The sequence below is a fragment of the Oxyura jamaicensis genome, chromosome 1 (genome assembly GCF_011077185.1).
Source record: "Oxyura jamaicensis isolate SHBP4307 breed ruddy duck chromosome 1, BPBGC_Ojam_1.0, whole genome shotgun sequence".
Taxonomy (NCBI): Eukaryota; Metazoa; Chordata; class Aves; order Anseriformes; family Anatidae; genus Oxyura; species Oxyura jamaicensis.
The window spans coordinates 28,739,513-28,745,504 of record NC_048893.1 but is presented as its reverse complement, the minus strand read 5'-3'; the positions used below and the strand labels follow the sequence as shown (position 1 = coordinate 28,745,504).

General features: G+C 31.8%; 1 protein-coding gene across 2 annotated transcripts in view; it reads right to left on the bottom strand.

The window, feature by feature from the left end:
* IMMP2L (inner mitochondrial membrane peptidase subunit 2) overlaps positions 1-5,992 on the bottom strand; it is a 436,484-nt gene that overhangs the window by 301,871 nt on the left and 128,621 nt on the right. The window lies entirely within an intron of this gene.

Below are 5,992 nucleotides of genomic sequence, written 5' to 3'. Positions count from 1 at the left end.
AAAAAAAATAATAAAAAATAAGGCTGCAAATTTAAGTGGATGGAAAAGTGCTTAAAAGACAAACTCTTCCTGATAGAATTTTCTCAGCTGCAAGGCTTTTGCACTACTTTGTGACAATTTGGGGGATAACAGAAACTAAAATACCAACTAAAATAACAATCCTCCCTCACATTTTCTTGCTCAGTAGCTGCCAGTACAAAATGGCTTCAGCAGTGAGAAACATAACTACATATCCATCTAACAGATGATGATATAAACTAAAATATCTCTCAAGATCAACTTCCAAATTACTGTCTTCTATACTGTTCTGGCTTCAGTTTTCCAAACTTTGGCTACCATTTTCCTGTACCTTGTCATAGGTGTCAGATAAACAAATAACTACAGCCTGCTTTGTTGAGGAAGATGAAAAACATAAAAATGGGTGAGATGAAAAAGCAGGCCCAATTTAAAAAATAAAAATAAAAAATCATTAAATGTATGTGACACAAATCTTTCCATAACTAGTAGAAATGTATATTTTGGCACAAAAGAAGCAAACTAGAGAAGAGGGGCTATAATAAACAACTAGAACTCGGATTTTGTAATGGACTGCAAAACAATTCAATATAAACTAATTAGAAGTCCAAGCTTCCAATTTCTGGGTAATTGCTGCATATTTGTTGAACACTGTATTTGTTGGATTTTTTTTCCTATATCAGATAAGTGTTTAAAGCTTTAGTCATAAATACCAAAAACAAAGAATAAGGTCCTGATGCACTAAAACTGGTGATGCAGTTCTACTCATTGGAAAAAACAACCCTTTCTGCTTTTCATGTTAATGTGTTTAACATGCAAGTCAATAATAATTTTGAAAATCTTCCTAAATAGTATTTTCTTTGGTCATTTTATATATACCAAAATATTTTAAAATGTGCAGCTTGCACTGACATTATTTGAATGCCTTAAAGACATCCCATCACTTAAGCAGCAGGTGTCCAATCACTGACATGGAAAAAAACTTTTACTAGTGTTGGCCAATGTGTATTATGGGACAAAAATCATCACAGCAAAAGTGGGGTTTTCCTCTATTCATACTTTTTGTTTATTACTCCCACCTTTACTCAGCTTTCACCCAATTTAGCATTTTTGTTCTTAATTTTTTATGCTTTTCTCTTAATTGCCACAAAAGTTTGTCCTCTGGTCTTCATTCTTCTTCCTTTCCTACCAGTTTGGGACTGTTTGTACACAGTGGTTGATTCATTTTCTGTTCCATCTGAACTACTCTTCTCCCCATCAATGTGCTCTGTGTTCTTTCTTTCCTTGCCTGTCATTACAGCTTTGTTACAGCTCAGGCAATATATTCAAAGGGTTAAAATATTCAACAGATTAGTTCAGCTAGTCCTATTAAGGACTAGAGACACCACAGCTGTACTTTCCAATTATTGTGATATAATAATAATCATTAAACATGGACAAAAATACTAGTGTGGATCAGATATATACAATATGTTTTCACATTTGCACATCTTCACCTTTTTTAATTTGACCTAACATTTATCTGTTGTATAGATATAAAAATGTTTTCAGTAAAAGTATGCTTGGAAACTACAATTTTTATTAATATTAAAACCACTTAAAGAAATACATTTAGTTTAAATTTGAACTAGCCTTTGTGGTATTTTTGAAAGACATTAAAAACAAAAAAATATCTACCATGGATTACTATGCAATAAGGATATCAAATATGAATTGCATTACGTGTGGCCTCAAGACTCAGTGCTAGTGTCCAGTGCTAATATACTACTTCCAAAAAACTAGGGCTCTTTCATTCATTAATCATGTGACAAAATAATTCTTTGCCAATATAAACAGAGGCAGAATGGCCAGTATAAAAAGAGGCAGAATGCTGTTACGAAAAGAAGGTGTTCACATTAAATTGGGAGTTGCAATCTTACAACATAAAAACTCATCCCTTAGGATTCACATTAAAACTACCAATCTAATTTCAAGAGACCTCACCTTCAACGTAAACCTCATTGCAAGACATAAAATGTCACTGCTTTATCCTCTAAGTAATCCAGACCCACCAGGAAACTGGATCGTAGTTTTAATAAAACAGGACTCATAAGTTTTTATTACTTTTATAATGAATGCTCTTTGGTTTTATTGGCTCTTAGAAGGAGTAATTTAGCGTCTCTATTTAAACATGACTTTTTATCCTTCACAACTTGCAGGTTTCAATTTTATGTTTCTAACATTATAAATAAAAATGCAGATACTGAGGTTTTAATAAAGATAAGAAGTTCTTCTCAGTGATACATACAATGTACGGCTTCAAAAATCAATGGAAAAGAAAAAAAGATTTAATCTTTTTTCTAGTCTGATACATATAGCACCATTTTTGATAATATAAGCTGTACAAAGTGGTTATCAGTGGTCACACAGTTAGGTAATATATGCCGTTATGCATCAATTTGGGTGTTTTTCTTCTCTTCATATTTTCCTGGGGGGAAAAAAAAAAAATCTAATATATTTTCAACATGTTAATATCATGCCTGAGAGTAAAATTCCTTTAAACACACAAACCATACCTGTTTGTTTAAATTACATTATTGAGTTTGGATATCTCTGAACTATTAATCAGTGCTGAGCTATGCAATTCATAAAAACATATGACATACACATATCTTTATATCAATACCTCTGGAGTTCTATTTATAGAAATAGCTACTTATAATTTCTTAACAAAATTGTCATTGCTGTTAATGCATATTCTGCATTATTACAGCTCTAAAATTGTCAGTGATCTTCCTTTTGACAAATACAAGGTCTACTTAATATTATATCTACAAACCCTATTAATCTAAACAGTAACTTTATAAATTACTGATTTTATTTGTTACAGAGGAAATTGGAAGAGAACAATGTGTTTTCACAGTCTGTTTTTAAAATAGTGAAGAATTTTTAATCAGCAGTGGAATTCAGCATCACCAGACACATCCTAGTAAACAACAGACTGGAGTACACCGGCAATCTGAAATTCTACTCATTAATTTACAGAAAGCAAAGCTGCCAGGTATAGTCTTCTGGTCTAACAACCAGGAAATTTTACTTTTTCCTCTCAGTCTTTCCTGTATAACTGAATAGAATGATGTCAGTAAAGTGTTCACAGTGAGCTGAAGAAATGTTTACAAATGGCTTAATGTTTAGCTGTAAAAAGTAAATAAATGATAAATTTTGTTGTAACTAAAGAAGACATGACACAGTAAAAGAGCAGCTTTCAAGAACTGCATACATCCCACTATTTTTGCAATGCTAAGGTTGCAGTAGACTGGCTAGTTAAAGACAAATTTAGAGAGGATTTCAAAGCTACACAATCTGTAAGAAGAGCTGACAATGGAAGCTAATGCTTTCATGCCTGCCACCTCTAAAAGCAGTTAGTAGCACATGCAAACTCCAACAGAACATATCAGAAGAATGCTTTGGCATTCACATCACACACATCACACAAGAGCAGAGGGTCATTTATAAAGCACTCATTAGCTGATTATGAAATTTCCATGATTAAAAAAAAAAAAGAAGAAGAAGAAATGTAGAAAACTATTAAAATTAAAATTTAGTAAACCTTCAGTCTATTGGTCTTCATGAGGAAATCTTGAATTTCATGTCTTTTTTTTTTTTAATCATAGCTGGCTACAGTAACTCAAATTTAGAGGTTGCTAATATGTTATCATTACTCAAATAATTAAGCTTGGGAGCAATAGATTTTTTTTAATTGGCTATCTCAACACAAGTAACATTATAATCATCTAATTATCCTTCGAGGCAGCTTTATGCATAAATGCTTTAAACGTTCATTGCCTTACTACTGGGGGCCATGCCTCAATTTATATAGTCTAGAAGAAAATAAAATTAGTGTAATGCACCGATGAACATGTGTTAACAGAAAATATCAAAATGTCGAATGCTGCAATTTTAAAAGTCTAAGCCTTTATTCAAGAATTTCTAAGGTTTAAAGAGATAAACCAAACTGTCCACTGAAATTAAATATTAAAAAAATGCATTAGTTCTGTTCTTCTGTTTGATTTATGTCATTTATGCTGTCTACACGTTACTTCTCCATAAACCTGGAATAATAACACTTCTAAAATAGCTAAACACTTCTAAAATAGCTAACACTTCTAAAAAGCTGTACAACTATTAATGAGTAGGCTTTAAGATTTTCATATACATCTTACATTTAATAAATTAGTCTTTCATCAAAACTGCTTTTGACAAAACCTTTTAGCAATTTTTAAGAATTATTAGTATATCTTCTCAGCAAAAGGAACATTGAGATGGGTAGCATAACCCATGGGTAGCAGGATGGGTAAGCACAACCTAGGTAGAGGGTTTACCAACAGCAGCAGAAGCATACATTAGCAGCAAGCCTTCTGCAAATGAAGCAGAGGTTGGGGATACTGGCTAAAAACAAAGCATGTGCCAGAATGTTTTTATTGCTACTATTACTTTCAGTAAGTACGGGAAAAGCTGAAAGGGATCTATTCATTGATACAGCAATAGGACATTCATATTGCTTTATACATTTCCTAAAAGGGCAAGTTTTACTTGGTTTAATTTCACTTGATGAAGACTTAACAACCTAGGTACATAACATGGTGCCTGTTTCAAATTAATAACAAAAGTTAAGCAAACTATTTGAGCACTATATTTGTATTTTTAAGGACTACATCCAATAATATACGTGTGAACCTGTAATTTCACATGGCATGACCATTTTGCTATCTTAAGTACTAATTAGATAGATAATAAATTTGCAATGCTACCTATCTTGTAATTCCTTCATACATTTTAAAAACTCCTGAAACTGAGATACCAGTAAACAAAAAATTAGAATCATTTAAGTATTCTGTTTTTAAGATCAATCATTAGACCCATTATCACTGGTTTTGATTTAAATGTCATGTAAATAGCAGAATTAGCTCTGGTGTACTTCCAAACTTCCAATTAAGTCAACTCTTCCTAAATAAGAGATACATTAAGCTGTGTATCTTCTTCTTAGATCACTCTCATTAAATTAGATTTCAGCTTTGCTCACAAACTATTTGTATTGTCTCTTCTTTCTGTACTTTTCACTGAGATTCTGCTAATGAATATTCCTTCCTCAGTCCTTGAATTTTGACAGAACTAATTCCTACTTCTGAAATCCATATTCTTATGCAACCAAAATGCCTCAACTACATTTTCTATAAATGCGACTCTTTTGTCATAATGATAAAGCATATGTTTTTAAAATGATACCCCTCCCAGTCTGGTAATCAAACCTAGGCAGCTACTTTTCTTACTGTCTGCTCTGTCTATTAAAAGATAGAACAGGAAAAGTCTGATCCAAAATATAAGTTCCAAAAATGTCAGCACTATCAGGCTATGAAGACCATAAGCAAAAAATAATGTCTATTAATTTCCGACCTGATATCCTCCTGAACTTTAACTCTGAGAACAGAAAAATAATCCTATATTTATTAATTTCCATGTAACAACTCTAGAAATAAAAAAGACAGAATAATTTGTGAACTACACCTAACAAAAAAAAATCCATTAAAATATGTTTTTACTGTAAATGTCTGTTCTGACTAATAGCAGTTCAATTTAATATATTCTACATTAAAGGAAGGTGATCACTTCTCTGGAAGAAAAGAACATCTCAAATCATATATGCTTATCAAAAAACAAGTTACTCAGAGAAGAGGTAATTCAGCTTCAGAATGCTTAGTTTCAGCATCTGATATCCAACCATTTAAATATGAAATTTGAAACTACATGTGGAGTCCATCAAGTAATGCATGGCTTTCTGTTTTATTTTTTAGAGAGAAAAAAATATATTTTACTTAATAGAGACCAATTTCTTCCCTTGTTATCTATATAAATTCTTTATAATAACAATAAACAGGTCTACAGAAATTGCATTGGGAGGCAACTAAAGCAAGCGAAAACTCCAAAACTACCTATTAAA